A 20341-nucleotide genomic window follows, 5' to 3' on the forward strand; every position below is an offset into this window, starting at 1 on the left:
ATCTCCTCCTACATTGTCTCCTGAAGCACCTCCGGGATCTCGCTTAACTCTTCCAATTGCCGAATGACACAGGATGTAGTGGAATGAGCATTACATGGAGCAGGGGCAGAGATCTGTGTTCAAATCCTGCCTTTCCCACTTACTAGCTATGTCGCTTTGGAGAACTTACTCAACCTCTCTGGGTCTCAGATTCCTATCTTTAAAATAAAGTGAAAATAATACTCGCCTCGGAGAATCAACAGGAGGATTAAACATCATTATCCCTGAATGTTTTCTAAGTACCGTGCCTGCATGCCGTCAGCATGTAATGAAGTTTTCCCCAAAGTGGTTACTGCTATTTCCCCAGTACCCTGAATGCTGCTTGACACATAATAGGTGCTTAATAAAGTCAATCTCTCAGGATGAGAGAGACAGAGAGAAAGAACTAAAGGAGGCAGTACATCAGTCCACCAATAAGAATGAGGGACCTCCTCTGAAGCAGGAAGCCTGTGCTGGGAACTGCGGGGGAGGGGAGGGTGGGGGAGGGGGGGTGCAGGCGAACAATAGTAACAGTTTGCATTGAGGTAGTCTTTTATAGCTTCCAAAGTACATCCATCCATATGTTTTCATTTAAACCTCCCAACAAACCCAAGACAGAAAGGGTATTCTTATTAGTAGCTCCCAGGGAATCTGAGGTGCAGAGGATTTAAGGAGCGTGGGAGCATCTAAGCAACCCCACAAATCGAGGAAAATGATTATAGAGCGGAGCTTGTGGGTTTAGCTATAGGAGGTCCTCAGTAAACTTTTGGAGAGCGTGTTCATTAGAGTGGTGGAGACAGGTGCTGGATCTCCGGGATGAAGAAAGCTACGGATAGAGAGGAAATAAGAATCCATCTCTTGGCAGCAAAGCCCGGGAGAGAAATGGGATGTAAGCAGCATCAAGAAATCGCTTTTTCAGAGTAAGAGTGACCTGTGTATGGTTATCCTTTGGAAATGACTTGTTCAGGCTGATTTCTGATGACCCAAACTCAGAAAGGGATAAATCGTGAAGGATCGCTATGAGAAGGGATTGTCTGCTTTGCAGAAAAATTCTCAGTGGACTGGGAGAGAAAAAATCCAAGGGATCAGTAAACACAGGAAGATCTACTCAGTCTCCCTTATAATAAAAAAAGCGCTAGTTACAGTAAGAATGAGGTACAGTTTTTTTTTCCAATGAGATTGACCTAGATGAAGCAGTTTGATAATATGGAGAAGAGTTGAGACAGTGGGAATGAGGGGACTATCACACACTACTGTTGGGGATGGAAGCTGGTGTATTTTTTTAGGGAATACTTTTTGAGATGTCTACCAAAATTAAAATGCACATACTCTTTCTTTTTTTTTAGAGTTTTTATATAAATTCAAGTTAGTTAACATATATGGTACGTACATACTCTTTCACCCATCAATTTCACTTGGAAATTACCCTATAGATATGCTTGTTTATATGCATAAAGATGTTCATTGGAGCAGTGCTGTGTGTGTGTGTGTGTGTGTGTGTGAGAGAGAGAGAGAGAGAGAGAGAGAGAGAGAAGACATCACCTAAATTTCCATAAGGAGAGGAATATTTATGCAGATCATAGATGCCTGGTACATCCATTCAGCAACTGCGAGGGACTCTACTTCGTAACATGGAGTAGGGTCCATCATGTATTGATAAAAGAAAAAAAAGGAGCAAATATGTTATAAAATCATGCTGGAATATGTAGCAAAAGTGGCTGGGAGACAAGAAAGGGTTGAAAGTGGTTAATTGGGTGAAGTAAGGAGAGAGACGAGTGATTTTACCTTTCATATTCTTTTCCTCTCTGCTGTGTGTGGATTTGTTTTAAACCATGAAGAATGCATTATATTTAAAATAAAATCCTGATTTGAAAAATGCCCCACAAGGTCCCTCTGGGTCTCCTGGTACACTAAAAAAAAAATGCCATTTATAAAAATTTTATTTATTCACTCTTTTCTGGAACACATCTACTGCATTAAGGTACACCAATACAGTTAAATGACCCATTGCCAATGGCTTTCAATAAGGGCTTTCTTCTCCACTGGCCATTTCCTCTGCTTGGAGACTAACCAACGGCCAGGGAGTTAGAATCCTCCAACTGAAGTGATTAGAAACTTTTTAATGCTCACAGTACAACTAGGTTCATCTGAAATGAGTCTATGATTACAAAAGATTGAGGGCTCTATCTCAATTTGGATTCACAGATGGAGTTTCCCAAACCTTACTGATCATAATAACCTCTGTGGTGGGTTTTTGTTTGTTTATTTGTTTGTTTGTTTTTAAAGATGGACTCTTTTATCGTTTCTCCTCCATTCTGACCTAATAAGTCAAGGTTGGTGTCCTGAATCCCTTTTTCTCTTTTTTTTCTTAATTCTCAAAAGCCAGGTTAGTGAACTCCTATCTTGCACTGTGTCTCTTTTCTTTCTTAGAAATTACTATGCGACGTGCAAGTTATTCTCTCTAGAACGGGTGTTCCTATTTATTGGCTCAGTAACTGGGAACATGTTTACAATCACCAGAAGTTTATTGACATGCAGAAGGAGTGCACGCGTGAAGACGGTGTTCCTTAAGTTTCTCCAGTACAGGGTTTCAGCTACAGAGAACGCTGCCTTAGAAGATCACAGCGAGGACATCTGTTGAGTGAAGAGGGTGGGAGGCGGGACTGATGAGAGCTGTTTGAAGCAGTACTTTCTAACAGTCTAAAGAAACAAAGAACTTCTCGAGGCAGTCTGGGTGGATGTAGGGGCCATTGCTGAAATTGTTTCCTCTAACACCTACCTTTTGCCAAAGCTTTGCTTATGGTTCACTTCATAGAGATGGACATCAGCCTTGAAGAAATTCAGCTTGGGCATGAATGCACATATCTTTTCCCCTCCAAACTCTGTCACCTAAAACGTTATCTGGAGGTTGGTTCGAACTGAGCTTGGCTTTAAGAGAACTGCCCATCAAGACTTTTGATTTGTTTCCCCCTCCACCAAACCCCACCCTCATAGAGACTGAATCCGATTTTCTTTGGCTCACATTCATTTAAAATAAAAATTGTGCTTTCATGCTGAAAAAATTGTGCTGACCCTGCATGTTTCTCTAGATTCGCCTTTCACTGCCCCCACCGTTCCTGCATCCTTAGCTCTGACCTGAACTGTTTGCCCGTCCACGAATGCACCAAGCTTCTCTATACACTGCGCCTTTATCCATTGCTGTTCTTTTGTTCTTCTTTGTCTTTTTGATTTGGCTAACTCCTTCCCTTCAACTCCAAATTCAGCCTCTCTGCACCCCTCTGATCTCATCATCAGTAATTATCATTTTACTCTCTAAAAATTCTATTTCTCTGTTTGCATTTACACAGAAGATCTCTGGACAATGTATTAAAAATCAATAACAATTGGGCAATTGAAGGGCTGGGAGACAGGGGTGGGAGGCTTCATTGTACATACACTTTTTGTTCCTTTTGAACTTTTGTACTATGTAAATTTATACCTATTCCAATCAATGAAATTCAAATTTAAAAACAATGACAAATCTCAGCTGCAGAAGAGATTCTATTCTATACTCTTCTCAGATTAACATATTTTAGGCATATTTCCAAATCTGTCTCCTTTAAAAAAATCTTTATTTTTAATTTCACAAGTAATATGTAAATTCTCTCCATTATAAATGCCAATGCAAATTAGTCTTTCTGCTACCAGCCTTCTCTAACATGATACTCTTGTAATTTCCATTCTGGTCTTAAATATGTTTTAAGTTGAATATTAAAAAACAAAAAACAACCTCTGGGGTGTGTTACAAACCTAAAGAGGGTGAATTATTTGCAAAACGTGGACTCGAGGCACTTTTAAATTAATAATGTTGGGTTTTGCCGGAAGGGTTCATTAGGGTGACCAGCTGTCCCACTGTCTCCAGAACTGAAAAGGTTTCCAGGATGCTGGGCTTTCAGTGCTAAACCTGGGGAAGCCCTTTCAGAGAGGGATGCCTGATCAGTTACAGTGGACACTGGCCAATGAGAAGGGAGGCTTGAAGTAAAAAGCCATACTGGGTGCTGGTGCATGCAACTGATTAGCAGCTCTGGTTTTATAGCTCTTACCTCAAATTTCCAGAAGCATTGTTCCTCAACTCGATGACATTTATAAAAGACCTTAAATTCTACTTTAACTTTCATAATGAAATAAGTGACATAAAGAAGGAATTTCTATGACATTTGATGCTGTTATGTTCTTAACTGAAGCTGGGAGATTTATCACCTTTAATGGTGCATGCAAAGTAAATTTTATTTTTAACTCTAGATTCAAAAAGAAAATATACCATTCTGACAGGTTTTTTTTTTCTGAAATAGGCAGAGGTTTCCTAAGTCCAGAATCACTGAATACAATTGTATAGTAGGGTAGAAATAAGTAATTAAAAAGTAAATTAGCAGATGAAAATAATGAGTTTGTGAGTAGGAGAGGCAGCAAGGCCTATAAAAAGTACTCAAGCTGAGAAGAAAGTGAAGAAGATTAATTTCAGTTAGAAGTTGATGTAGAGAGCTCATGCCATTTTCAACCTAAAATGGAAATGCATGCTGAATAAGGCTGTGCTAGACTTTATTGACCACTAATCTATTGACCAGTAATCTACACAAGAGTGACACTGAGCAAATAAGTGTGGTAGAGCAAAATAAAGAAGTTTTTCAAAATAAATATCCTTTAACAGTAGTAAGCTAATTAGTTAAAATAACAAACAACTCCCAAAAGCAAGCCTATGAAGAAGTTTTCCTCTTTGATGCTTTTTTTCTCCTATTCACAATTTCATTTCCTCATTTCAGGAACCTACAAATAAAGGAAGCAATTTCATATATTCTGCGGATCTTTGCAAAAAGATGAAAGCTACAGACTAGAGGCTTTGTACACAGACGGGTTAGATAGATCACACAGAACATTTTAAAATGGTTTACTTGGCCATTTCTGATGGTTTGGGGTAACCAGAGTAGGAATTCTTTAGCTAGAAACCTTTCTGGGAGAACAAAACCATCTAAATTTAGCAACTGTCTGCAAAGTTTTGGGTTCGTATACCTGTGTGTGTTTTCCTGCAGAAGAAATCCTCAATTTTCTTTGAATTTTCAGAGAGTTCTGTCACCTCGATAGTGGACAAGGGCAGGTTGCCCCAAGAAGGGCCACTTTGGCATGAAGATTATTTTGTGTTAAAAAGCAATCAAAACCCAGCAGATTCAGGAAAAGCTCTTTACCTCTCCCCTCAATCACCACCAAAGGTTTTAGATAGAGAAACCGCTGCAGGAAGAGAGCTATCACTAAGGATAACTGCATTATGATAGGAAGTAGGTGTGGGAAACTGGGAGAAATCTAGCAAAACTTGTTTGATCAAAGTCCTCTATGTCCCATTGTTTCTAAGTGGCCCAGCAAACATTTATTTACCATTTACTCTTTTTCATCTTCCTTTGAATTGCATTCTTTCCCTTTGAAGTCTCAGACCCCAAGACCCCTTTCCTTAGTTCAGGATGACATATACGTCATTATGCCTGACCGTCTTTGGAGTTTCCGTGTTTGTGTGGTTTCACTGTGTGCACACTATTAAATTTGATTTTCTCCTGTTAATCTGTCTCATGTCAATTTGCTTCTTAGTCCAGCAAGAAGGATCCTGAAAGGAACAGGAAATTCCTGTCCCCCCAAACCCCCCAAAATGTTTAGCGTAAATTGAAGTGCTATAGAAAGTTCTCCATCTCTATCTCTGCCTCTCTCTAATCTTTTGGCAAAAGGGCTTTCTGTTTGCTATACTTGAAAAAGGCTGAAAATCCAACTCTATAAGCAGAGAAGGGACACTATTCTTATTCTTTACCCATTGGTGACATAGATAAAATATACCCTACAAATAAGTAGATAGATAGACCCACATACAGATGGCTTGTTGATTGCTGGGAATAGTTTGGCAAATTTGCATAGGGGTTAAGAAATCTTCAGGGAGGAAAGATATCTAGATCCCAGTACTTTTCTTTTCCAGTTTAATACAGTACTTCTAATGAACTAGGAAAGGCCCTGAGGATGAAGGCCTGCCGCCTGGGAAAAAAAAAAAAAAGGAAGTCCTCTTCAAAGATGAAAGCAACCTTCAGTAAGAGTGAAGTCTGAACTGGTAATTCAGACTCTATGTGATGTTAGAAAAAATATCCAAAACTTAAAAATAAGGAAGAGCTTGCTCAGTGTTCTTGAATGTAGTATTGGGTTGACTTTCTATCGTCAAGGCCATTTTATGACTCATGGGAGAGATAGGTTACTTGCAGGTTTTTGTCTGATAGGGCTTAGCCAGGTGAAATTAAATTCTGTCTGGTGAAATAGATAATCGTAAAGGTTATACTTAATGATCCTGTTGGACATTAACTAAAATCGAGGTAAAATTCATAAGACATAAAGTTAACCATGGCTATTTCAACGTGTACAATTCAGTGGCGTTTAGTACATTCAGAATGTTTTGCAATTATCACCTCTATCTATCGAAAACATTTTCATCACCCCAAAAGGAACTCTGCACCCATTAAGCAGTTACTCCCCATTCCACCATACTCTGAGCTCTGGCAGCCATATATCTGCTCTCTGCTTTATGGATTTGCTTATTTGGGATGTTTCATATACTTGGAATCATATAGTCTATGGCTTTTTGTGTCTGGAATCTTGGTGTAATGTTTTTGAGGTTCATCCACGTTGTAGCATGTATCAGTACTTTTTATGGCCAAATATCATTTTTATGGCCAAATATCATTCCACTGTATAGATATACCACATTTGGTCTGTCCATTCATCGGTCGATGGCCCTTTGATTTATTTCCAAGTTTTGGCTATTGTGAGCAGTGATACTATGACCATTCTTATGCAAGTATTTGTTTCAATATTTGTTTTTAATTCTTTTGGGTATATACCTAGAGGTGGAATTGCTGGGTCATACAGTAAATTTATGTTTAACATTTTAATGAAGTGCCAAACTGGAGTCCATAATGGCTACACCATTTGCATTCCTAACAGCAACATATAAAAGTTCTAATTCCTCTACCTCCTTGTCAACACTTACTTTCCATATTTGTTTGGTTTTGGGGGTTTCTGTTGTTGTTGCTATGGCCAACCCAGTGGGTGTGATCTCATTGTGGTTTTGATTTGCATTTCCTTAATGTCTAATGACATTGAACATCTTTTCATGTACTTGTTGGCCATTTGTAGATCTTCTTTGGAGAAGTGTCTATTCAAGTCCTTTGCCCATTTTTAAATTGGGTCATTTGTCTTTTCATTGTTGTATTATAGGTATTCCTTATATATTATGGATATTAAATAACCTTTATCAGATATGCAATCTGCAAATGTTTTCTCCCATTCTGTGCTTTGTCTTCTCACTCTTTTGATAAAGTCTAATTTATCTATTTTGTCTTTTGTTGCTTGTGCTTTTTGCATCATATTTAAGAAATCACTTCCAAATCCAAGGTCATGAAGATTTACTCCTATGTTTTCTGCTAAGTTGTATAGTTTTAGTCTTTTGGTCTTTGATCCATTCTGAGTTAACTTTTTTGAACATAAACTCTATGCCCAATGTGAGGCTCAAACTCATAACCCTGAGATCAAGAGTTGCATGCTTTACTGACTGAGGCAGTCAGGTGCCCCAGTTTTCTGTTAATTTTTGTATATGGTATGAGTTAAGGGTCCAACTTCATTCTTTTGCACATGGATAACAAGTTGTCCCAGAACCATTTGTTGACGAGACTGTTCTTTGTTCATGGAATGATCTTGGCCTACTTATCAAAAATCAATTGACTATAGATGTATGGGCTTATTTCTGGACTCTGTTCAATTCCATATCTATCTATCTATCATCTATCTATCTATCTATCTATCTATCATCTATCTATCATCTATCTAATCTTCATGCCAGTCCCACACTTTTTTTGTTACAATGTTTCCTTGTTCACGTACTTAAAATCTCTGTTCTAACACTGACCATCCTCTTAGCTATGCCAAAGATGTGGACAACACCCGACCTCTTTTCTTTGTCCACATTTTCTGTTCAACCCCTGAACGGACCCCTCTATATCCCAAGGCAAAGAAACAGAAGTACAGAAGTAGGTGACTCCAAGGTGGGGTTCCCAGCTGACTGATGGGCTTAGACTTTTTTCCATCTTTCAGCTCTTTGATCCACAGTGTATCAACAACGATTGAACTAGTCCTTCAAGGTTACAAGACGGCTGCTGCAGTAGCAAAAAAGCAACATTGTCCAAAAGCAGGAAGGGAGAAAGAGATTTCTCTCATTCATTTCTCTCTTTATCCAAAGAAATTTCCCCTTCAAGTCCCATTGGGCAGGACGGGGTCACATCACCACACCCTAATGTCAAGGAGGCTCAGAAATTGAGTATTGGGATTTTCACCTTCCCTGGGAACACGAGGAAGGCTCTGCTGGCAAGAAATCAGGGTAGGAAAATCGCTGTTAGGTTGCCAACCAAAAGTGCCTACTTTCAAACACAATGGTAATACCACTTTCCGTTATACACATCTATCTTCACATGCTAAATGACCATGCTTGAGCAGGCTGGCATATCTTGTTAGGAGAAAATGAATTTGCCTAAAGATGCTACAGGCTGCTAGCAAATCCTTGTGTGACTCACTGACCACCCCATCAAACTGAGTCCTGATTCAATGTTTCTGTGTCTTCCTCCTTTGGGCTTCTGGAGAATTCCTGATCCCCTCAGAGGCAATCTAATTTAATTAATCTCATAAAGGACAGCACAGAAGAAGGCTGCTATTGTGCTGCAGTGCTCTGGAGGTAGCTTTGTGTTTGCTTAGTTTTTTTTAAGTTTGATTAAAAATCCAATAAAACAAACAAGTTACAATGTATAATTATCATTAATCTCAGAGAAGATTATTTTCATGCACTTATGAAAAAAAATACTCCAGTAAGCTTACCCAGCCTTGCGTTATAGAGGCAAATTCACTGAGGAGCTCCTCTTTGTCTCACTTCAAGATTCTGCTCTTTCCCAATATTAGAAAATTTAACCTTTGTTTTTTAACATACTTTCCACTTTTTTGATCAGTTGTTTTTTGCTCAGACTTAAAAAAAATATTGTTTAGTAATGCACTTTGGTTGTCAAAGAAGACACAAATAATATACACTCTAGAAAGTAAAAAGTGAAAGTGCCCCTCTCATCCCTGCCCCCTACCCCCCAGCCAATTTCCTATCCTGAAATACCCTTCCTCAGAGCTGTCCACAGTTAACAGTTTCATTCCGGATCTAGGCTGATACAAATGAACATAGGTGGCTATGGACTTGGGCATTTCTTAAAAACCTTATTACATGTTTTTTCCAACTTTTTTTTTTCATTTAACCATATATTCTAGTTAACTTTCCATATGCTTATGCATAGATTTATTTAATTTATTTTATCATATTGTATTCCATATAATGTACCTTTTGCAATTTTCAAAACAGTTTCATCTCCTCACTCCCCCTTTTTTCCCCTAGAAAATAGATCCTGTTGACTACAAGTTTAATGACTCTTTAAAGAGTTTTTAAAACAGCTCTAATAAAGTTTAGGAGTACTAATGTCTTGATAAAACACAACCTTCTCCAGCATGGAATTGGGTAGAAGAAGACTCTATTTATGATTTTATAATGATGATGATTATGATAACTCCTACTCATGTTTATACACTTTAAGATAATTTTCTATAAAGGATCTCATTTAAACTCCATCTAATGATAATTTTTTTCTGGAAATGCTTGCAGATTCTCCTGATAACACTGTTTTTATTGTAATAAAGCCTTACAGTATGAGCTGGGAACAGCATGATAACGGTATTATTACTACCCACACAATTATTATTTAATAAAGATGAAAATTAATAGCTCCAACATTACTTCATGCCCAGTCTTACATATCTTTGAATGTAGGCCTCTTGCTATATCCTGCTGTTTCTTACTTCTCAGCTTCAAAATACTGAGAAAAAATTGACAGAATTAAAGAGAGAAAGGCAATCCCACAATTATAGTGCTGGATTTTAATATTACATCACAAGAATTGATAGAAAAACTAGACCAAAAAAATTAGTAAAGATGTGGAAAACTTGAACAACACTATCAACCACCTTGACCTGACTGATATTTATGTTACTATAGCAGGAACTAAAGAATACATATTCTTTAAAGGGCTCATGATACATTCATAAAAATAAACCATAAGCAAGGTCATAAAACAAGTATCAATAAATTTAAAGTTTGTTTTCTGACTGCAGAGGAATTAAATTAAAAATTAATAACAACACAATATTTAGAAAAACCTTCAATACTTAGAAATTAAACAACTACTTCTAAATAATTCATGAAGCAAAAGAATCACAGGGAAAATTAGAAAATATTTTGAACCATATGATAAAGAACACACAACCTGTCAGAATTCGTGGGAAGGAAAGATAAAGCTTTAAATACTTATATCAATGACCAAACATTGTATATTTACAAGAAGCTAGAATAAGAGCAAAGTAAACTTCAATAATAAGAAGAAAAAAATCAGGATAAGAGCAGATCAATGAGGGGCGCCTGGTGACTCAGTCAGTTAAGCACCTGCCTTCGGCTCAGGTCATGATCCCAGGATCCTAGGATCAAGTTCAGGGCTCCCTGCTCAGTGAGGAGTCTGCTCCCACTCCCTCTGCTCCTTCCCTGCACCACCCCCCAGCTCGCTCTCAATATCTCTCTCTCAAGTAAATAAACAAAATCTTAAAAAAAAAAAAAAAAAAAGAGGAGCAGATCAATGAGATAAACAATAAGGGAAATTAACCAATCAAAAAGTTGGTCTTTGAAATGATCAACAAAATTCACAAACCTCTAGCTAGGAAGGATCAAGGGAAAAACAAAATACAAATTACCAATATCAGAAATTAAATAGGTGTTTTTTTGTTACAGATCCTATAGGCATTAAAAGGACAATTTAATGTTATAAACTTTATGTCAACATTCAACAAGCTGGATGAAACTGACAAATTTCTTAAAATATACAACTTACCTAACCAATACAAGATGAAACAGAAAATGTCAATAGCTCCATATCTATTAAAAATTAAATACATTATCAAAAATCTTCCCACAAATAAAATGCCCTCTAGGCACAGATGGTTTCACTGGTGAAATCTACCAAACATGCAAGGAAGATATCAAACCACTATTACACCATCTTTATTAAGAAACAGAGGAGAGAATACTTCCTCACTCATTTTATGAGGCCAGCGTAACCCTAACACCCAAACTCAGATGCACTGATACAAAACATAGAAGCATTGATACAAAAATTCTTAGCAAAAAATTAGCAAATCAGATGCAACAATATAAAAAGGAGAGATTTCATGACTAAGTAGCATTTATTCCAGGCATGCAAGATTGGTTTAACATTAAAACCCAACTGATGTCTCTTTTTTCTTGCCAGACCTGATATCCTCCATTTCTGCCAAGAGGTACAAAGGCACATGAAGTAGAGCCTTGCTGGAGAGCCTCAACTACATCAGGTGGCCTGGTTCAGGAAGCTTCTTTGTCCCCCAAGGGCTCAAAGCTTTCCTCCCTTGTTCAAAGACAACAAGGCAGTTAGGATCTCCCCAACAGGAAGATCCTACTACATCCCTCCCTCACCAGGAGACATCTGGTAGCCTGGCCTGGGGAAACCTCTTTTGTCCTATCAGACAGCACCAGAGGAACCAGATAAACCAAGCAAATAAAAATAATGTCACAAATTCTCTGACAATTAAACTGCCGTTGAAACTATAACCCACAAATGTGATCCAAGACCCACACACTAAACCTAATTAAGGTGACTGACTGCCAAAATAAAATTTACATAGAACCCATAGTGTCCTAATAAAAGAGACAAAATGTGCTGAATACAATTGAAAATCACCTGAAATATCAGAACTAAGAATATCACAATGAGAAATAATAATCGACACCAACATTATTGAGATAAATTGGATTTTTAAATCATCCATTATAAAAAAGATTTCAACCATCAATTACAAATTCTCCTGAAACAAGTGAAAATGAAAAAAAAAAAAAAAGGAAATCTCAATAGAAAAAAATAGAAACTCTAAAAAATCAAAATGGGAATCCCAGAACTAAAAAAAAAAAAAAAAAAAAAAAAAAAAAAAATTTTAAAAACTTGTTAGTTAGGGTCAAGAGTGGAGCAGAAATGAGAGAACAGAATTAGTAAACTTGAGGACAGAACAATAAGATTCACTGAATGATGACAAATACAGCATTTGTATCATCAGAGGCCCAGAAGGAGAAAGGGAATAGAAGACAGAAAAAGCATTTGAAGAAATAATGGTTAAAAACTTTTCAAATTTGGTAAAAGATACAAATATACAGATCCAAGAAGCTGAGCAATCTCAAATATGATCAACCCAAAGAAATCCATTCCAAGATACATACAATTAAACTTTGAAAAATGAAGATATAGGAAAAAATCTTGAAAGTAGCTGGTCAGAAAATAATGTTTTATATAGAGAAAGACACCAATTCGAATGATAGCAGATTTCTCATCTGAAACCATGGAGACCAGAAGGAAGTGCCACATTATTTTTGAGATGCTGAAAGAAAACAACTGTCAACCATGAATTCTAGATCTAGATGATGATACCAATAAATGTTATATGTCACATATCTATGTTAAAATACCCAGAGTAACCATAATGAAAACTATAATAGGTATGAATTAAGAAATACTGTAAATAAGGCAGGATTGAATCATAAAAAATTTTCAAGTAATGCACAGGAAATCAAAACAAGATAAACACAGAAATGAGATTTAGAGGAAACCTAAAGAAATAATAAAAAAGGCAGACTTCTGTGATGTAAATGATCTAAATACATCGATAAAAAGACAGATTGGTAGAGTGTATAAGACCCAACTATAAGAAACTAACTTCAGGATGAAAGTAAGAAGAATAAAAAAGTTTTATCATGCAAACAATCAATAGTGGCAGGAGTGTATATTATCTGATAAGGTAGATTTCAGAGAAAGAAAATTATTAGATTCAACAAGGGCATACATAATGATAAATGAATGAATCCACCAAGAAGATGTAAGCATCCTCAGGGTGTATGCACCAAACAACAGAGGCTCAGACTATGTGGAATAAAAACTGATAGAGTTGAAAGGAGAAATAGACATATCCACAATTATATCCCCTCTTGGCACATGTTACACATGCTTTTTTTTTTTTTTTTTTTTTTTTTAAGAGAGAGAGCAGAGGGGCAGAGGAAGAAGGAGAAGGAGACAGAGAATCTCAAGCAGGCTCCATGCCCAGCTCAATCTCACAACTTCGAGATCATGACCTGAGCTGAAATCAAGAGTCAGATGCTTTACCAACTGAGCCACCCAGGTGTCCCACACATGCTATTTCAACAACATAATCAAATGACAGAATCTTGATATACATAGAATACTCTACCCCCAAACAGCAGAAGAGTCTATGGAACATTCACCAGGAGAGGCCATAACCTGGCCTTAAAAAAAAAAAACACAAAAAAAACACCTCAACACATTTGAAAGAGTTGAAATCATATAGACTGTAAATAATTTGTGACTCAAGAAGTCTCAAAAGAAAAAAAAAACCTAACTAAATGAAAATAAAAACAACAAAGCAGAGTGTATGGAATGAAGCTAAAGCAGTGCTGGGAGGGAAATTTATAGCACTAATATTTATACTAGAAATGAAGAAATGAAGAAAAATCTGAAATCAACAAACTTCATTCCTACCTCAAGTGATTAGAAAAAGAAGAGCAAAATAAACTTAGAGTAAGTAGATGGAAGGAAATAGGAAAGGAGCAGATATCAGTGAAATTGAACATAGAAAAATAATAGAGAAAATCAATGGAAAAAACCTCATCCTTTAAAAAAATCAATAAAATGGATAAACCTTTGGTAAGACTGATAAAAATAAAAATACACAAGAAAGAGGGACACCTGGCTGTCTCAGTTTGTGGAACATGCAACTATTGATCTCAGGTTGTGATTTCAAGCCCCAGGTTGGTGTAGAGATTACTTAAAAAACAAAAGGTTTAAAAAATATATATATGGGGCACCTGCGTGGTGCCAGTGGGCTAAGCATCTGACTCTTGGTTTCGGCTCAGGTTGTGATCTTGGGGTCATTAGATTGAGCCCCACCTCAGGCTCAGCAGGAGTCTGCTTGAGATTCTCTCTCACTCTCTCCTTCTGCCCCTCCCCACTACATGTGCTCATGTGCATGCACTCTCTCTCTCTCTCAAATAAATAAATAAATAAATAAATAAATCTTTTTTTTTTTTTTTTTTTAGATTTTATTTATTTATGTGACAGAGAGACAGCCAGCGAGAGAGGGAACACAGCAGGGGGAGTGGGAGAGGAAGAAGCAGGCTCCCAGCGGAGGAGCCTGATGTGGGACTCGATCCCGGATCGCCAGGATCACGCCCTGAGCCGAAGGCAGACGCTTTAACGACTGCGCTACCCAGGCGCCCAATAAATAAATCTTTTAAAAAATGTATATATATGAAAGAAATCCCCTATATTAGCAATGAAAAAGGGGATAACACTACAGATCCCACAGCCATTAAAAAGATAATAAAAATACTGTGAGCACATTTATCTTCACCAATTTGACAATTTAGAAGAAATGGACCAGTTCCTTAAAAACCACGAACTACCAAACTCAACCAATAGTTAATAACCCTATAAGCAGTAAAGCAATTGAGTTCATAGTTTGAAAGCTCCTGAAAAAGAAATCTCCAGGCCCAGAAAGTTTCCATGGAAAACTCTATGAAACATTGAAGAGGTGTCAACCCCAATTTCATACAATCTATTCCAGAAAGCAGAAGAGGAAACATCCCAATTCATTGTATGAGGCCAATATCACCCTGATACCAAAACCAGATAAATATAGTATAAAAAGGAAAACCACAAACCAGTATCTCTCACGAACTTAGATGTAAAGATTTTCAACAAAATGTTATCAAAACAAATCCAACAATATATATGGAAAAAATTACATGCCATGACTAGTGGATTTATTCCTATTATGCAAGGTTGATTCAACATTTGAAAATTAATCAATATAATCTACCAGTATCAACAAACTGTAAGCAAAAAATTAAAATACGTGTTTATAATATATATAAAATATATTTATAATATATGTGAAGTGTATTTTTATATGTTAGCTGCAAACGAGAAAATAAAATTAAATTCCTTGTACAGTACTGTCCCCAAACACAACATACTTAAAATGTACCAATGATATCCAGAACTTTTACATTGAAAATACCGATGAGATTTTAAAGAAGAACCAAGTGAATGGAGATATTTATACCATATTTACAGGTTATAAAACTAAATGTTGTTAAGGTCAATTCATTCCAAGTTGACCTACAGATTGAACAAAATCCCAATCTAAATTTCCGTCCTCTTTTTCATAGAAATCAACAAACAGGCCTCAAAATTAAACGCAGATGCAAATGCTCTAGATTTGTCAACACAATAAAAAAAAAAAAAACCACGACCAAGGCTGGAGGCCTCACTCTTCATTGGATAAGAGTGCTGCTTTGCTATTTCTATTATGGTATTCATCATGTTTTACTGTAATTATTGTTAATATAATGTATGCTCCTTGAGAATAGGGACGATGTCTTAATCATCTCTGTATTTTTTTTCATACTGTATCCAGCGTTATTAAGGATACTTTTCATAAACAGTCACGGTATTTCAAGCCGGCATGCGCAGACAATCATTAGCTGGATACAACAACTTACAAACTTCCCTCTTCAATGGACTACCAAAGTCAGAAAGCCGTTACAAAACCCGATGGAGTCTTCATGTGATGCTCTGAACAGGGGCTTGATGTTTCGCATTTAGCATATTGTTCAACAACTTCTCACAAACCAATCCTGACTTTCTGGAAATGAAATGAAGATGGCAGAATTATCCATCTGAAGGTCCACAAGGTAAAAAAGGAGCTCTTTTGAGGGATGCCATCTCCATGGTGATGCTGTAGACTCCAGATTGCCTGACATACTGGGAGCCATGTTTTGGGGTCAGGTTCCAACAGGTCTCTGGGTTTAAGAGAGTCAAGTCTATGGTGAAGGCAGAGAGGGAGAAGAGGACATAAAAAATGAATTGTAGTGTTTTCTCACCGCAAGGCATTTGTGTCAAGGTGGCTAATGTGTGTCAACATCAAGGAGTCCCTCCTGGGAACTAAGAGGAAGTTTCTCAAAAGTAGAAGGGAAAAATGTTTCTCCCCTGTATCAATCTAGCTTTGGAGATATTCTATTAGTAACATATGTCCTTCCCCCAAAACAACTATGAAGTGTTCTGTATGATAACAACATAGCTTAAAAAATTTAAAACAAAATTCTGCATTTTTAGAGAACTTGATAAAAAATAGTATTTCACACTGTACAGTCACCGCAAGTACCCAGGTGTCAGGAATGCACACGCTTCACTTGGTATCACCAGCACCCTCGGCTTTCTGTGCCTGGGGTGTTTTGGCATCTCTGCTTACTGCAGGGTTATTCCCGTCCTTGCCAGCATCAGCTCTCCCCATTTCCCTTTGGGTACCTTATCTCCCCTCTTTGCAGAGGCCTTATTAGGCTTGGACTCAGGCTCTGGAGGAGCAGATTTAGCAGATAAACTTGCAGAACTTCGCCTTGGCTATACTACCTGGAGCATCCCCTTCAGCCTTTCTCTTGGGCATGGGGATGATGCGGGATGCAGGCGCTGGACGCCAGGATGCAGGGGTGTGGGCTTTGGTCAGGCAGGGGTCGTTCTGGCCTCTTCTTCACAGTGCTCCCATCATCTTTGTCTTAATCATCTTTTGTCCTAATACAGCATAGATGTTTTCAGTGAAATGTGTTGAACTGGTTAAAATAATGACCATTTTGTATTTATATGATTTTAATTTGAGAAAAAGGGAAGATGGGGCATGTAAATCACTCAGCATGTGGGCAGGAGTTCCTGGTGATAACATCAGAAATGTAGCCAGCTTTTTCTCTTTCCAAGAGCAAGGTCCAGAATCTTGGGACTCTGGGTTCCATTTAACACATGGGGAACTTCCCTGGATGTAATTCAGTGAGTATGGTTTTACATCAAGGAATTACCTGGAATCTGGCTTTAGGCAATCCCATCTTAATTATTCATGGCAAATATTGCTTGCCAATTTTCCTCTGTGTTTATATTGGCTCTGATGATTCTGAATACGTATCACTCAATTCTTCAAGGCAAAACAGGGAGCCCCTTTCAACATTTAAGGTGAACTCCTCAGTTCTAAGTAACATCAGCCAATGGATTTTATATCTTGCCAGTTCTCTAATACTTTATTCTTAATCCACAGCTCTGTGGAGTTTTACAAATCACTTTGATAAATCCCAAAGCCCATCCACTTTCTCTTCACAGAAGTTGCAAATTGGTATTGGTCCATGTTTGTGTATTTCCAACCATTCTTCCTACCCAAAATTGTTTGTTTGCAATGAGACTTGGTCCAGTTTAGTGTCCTTTGAGATTACCCATAATGGGTTTTGAAATTGTTTGTTGTTTGATTGTTTATCTTTGGGAAACTTCATAGCACACTATTGAAGTCATCCCAAAGCCTGTTTTTCTTTCCATTAGGTCATTAAGGACAGCACCAAATCCAGTATAAGAAGTAGCTTTTTCTGTCTATAATACACAAAGATGATCCTATTTGATTTCCTGGGGTTCTCATCCTCACATTTTCCGATCTAGAGTATTTAAACATTGTGAAGGTAATGCAAAACAAAGAATCTGTTCAGATAAATAGATCCAACGTTGTCTACTCTGAGTGTGGTTGTGGGGGACACAGACAAGGCATATGCTTTAAATGATCAGAGTCAATCTCACGGGTAGCATCTACAGGTTGGTGCCATAGTCTATAGGTAGCGTCCAACCAGTCAATGTTTGCTGAACACCTGTAACATGCCACGTTAAGTGCTATGAAGATTCCAAACACAAAAAAGATAAGGTTCCTAGACATATGTATGCAAATAAAGGAAAGAAATATATGATAAAGATCAATGGAAATGTATGAATTAACACTGTTGAAGCTGAAGGGTGAAAGAAACTTACAACTGGCTAGACTCTAGAAGATTTCATGGAGGAACATGGTCTTTGAACTGGGCCTTGAAGGATGGATAATGGTTCCATCAGGAAAGAAGAATATGCTGGGTGGATGAAATGGCACATGCAAAAGCCTAGAAATGAGAGAGTCAGAAAAGGACCAAATCCATCAGTCATGGACTTTGTGCATGGTCTCCTGGTCAGCAAAACTTCAGTTTGTCAGCTGTTTCATTCGTAATGGTGAAGCAGGAAATATATTTAACCAAAAGTCACCTCTGTACAGAAGCCACTTAGGGATTTCTTCTTGGAAGAGGTAGACTTTCTTTCAAAGAACAGTTTACTCAGTAGAATTAATCCAATGCAAAGATTTTGCCTTGCGTATTTGTCATATTGGGTGGATGTTTCCTGTCTGTTGAACAGGGTTGAGAGAACTGGTCTAAGCAGGGTCTTGTTAGGTTGGACCCAAAGGTGAAGAGCTATCCAAAAAATGGGGTTGATACAGCTTTGATGATTGGTGCTTGATACAAACATCAACTTTCAGAATCATAGCATTTCTTTAAAAAAAAAAGATTTTATTTATTCGTTTTAGAGAGTAGAGAGAGGGCTTGACTGGGGGGAGAGGCAGAGGGAGAGGGAGGGAGAGAATCCCAAGCAGACTCCATGCTGAGCGCAAAGCCCGATGTGGGGCTCTATCCCAGGACCCTGAGATCATGACCTGAGCTGAAATTGAGAGTCAGACCCTTAACCCACTGAACCACCCAGGCGCCCCCAAAATCATAGCATTTCTTAATGATGTGTAACTTAAGTTAATATTAACATTAGTTGCAAATTCTGTACTCACTCTTCAGACATGACTTTGTACTCCCAAGAATGGGGAACAAATGTACCTGGATTGTTTTGAGTAAGAAGTAGATGGAAATATTAACATGTAATATTTATGGAGTACTAACTACACGCAAAGTCCTGAAATGAAAGATCACATACATCTTCTCAATCTTTATAACAGTACTCTGAAGTGGATAGTATCATCATTATTCCACAAGGAAATTCATGCACGGTTGAATAATTTGGCCAAGGTCCCATAGCCAAGAGGTAGAGAAGCCAGGATTTGAAACTAGGCAATATGGCTCTAGCATATATGCTCAACAGCTAGATACTAAACTGCTAAATGGGAATACTAATGGTATACCTCTCATAGCATCGTTACGATCATTTCATGAGTTCCTACGTGTAAAGTGCTTATCTCAATATCTGGTGTTTTAGTAAGTACTCAATAAACGATAAAAACTATTATTGGAATGTTAGGTTACTTGCCCAGAGTTGCTGGTGCTGGAGCACCATGCCTTCAACCCTTATAAAACTGTATAGATAATCTTGGCCTTACTATAATTGTCATCTTTTGTTGTTGTTTTATTTAATTTTTCTTTAGAAAGCTTCACTTATTGTAACATTTTCAGAGGGCGGTAGAAGTAAAGTGAGGTCCATGTTAAACACGTACAAATCTCATGTACATGGATGAGTTCTTTAATCACCGTGACTTGAGCATTAAAAACACATATGCTATTCCCATGTGTATCACAGCATTATTTTTACAGGCAAAAGGTGGAAGCCACTTAAGTGGCCACTGATGAATGAATGGCTAAACAAAATGTTAGGTGTAGACACAATGGCATATCGTCCAGTCTTTAAAGGGAAGGAAATCCTATCACCTGCTACAATATGGGTGAAACTTGAGGATATTATGCTAAATGAAATAAGCCAGCCATCAAAGGACAAATACTGTATGATGCAATTTGTATGAGGTACCTAGATTTGTCCAGTTCAGAGAGACAGAAAGTAGAATGGTGGTTGCCAGGGGCTGGAGGGAAGGGGAAAGGAGGAGTTACCATTTCTTAGGTAGAGTTTTCGTTTTGCAAGATGAAAAAAGTTCGGGAGATGGATGATGGTGATGGTTGCACAGCAGTGTTTTTGTACTTGATGCCACTGAATTGTGCACTGAAAAATGGTTAAAATGGGGGGCGCCTGGGTGGCTCAGCCCGTTAAGCATCTTCCTTCAGCTCAGGTCACGGTCCAGGGGTCCTGAGATTGAGCCCCGCATCTTAATCATTGGGCTCCCTGCTCAGCTCCCTGCTTCTCCGTCTCCCTTTGTCCCTCCTTCCTCCCCCCCCCTGCGCCCCCCTACTCCTGCTCGCATGTGCTCTCTCTCTCTCTAAAATAAATACATA

At 37.8% G+C, this 20341-nt stretch overlaps 1 pseudogene; it reads right to left on the reverse strand.

The window, feature by feature from the left end:
• Positions 1-15526: 15526 nt before the first annotated feature.
• Positions 15527-16740, reverse strand: LOC103674217 (annotated as a pseudogene).
• Positions 16741-20341: the final 3601 nt, after the last annotated feature.

The sequence above is a fragment of the Ursus maritimus genome, unplaced genomic scaffold (assembly GCF_017311325.1).
Source record: "Ursus maritimus isolate PB19 unplaced genomic scaffold, ASM1731132v1 scaffold_14, whole genome shotgun sequence".
In the NCBI taxonomy this organism is placed as follows: domain Eukaryota; kingdom Metazoa; phylum Chordata; class Mammalia; order Carnivora; family Ursidae; genus Ursus; species Ursus maritimus.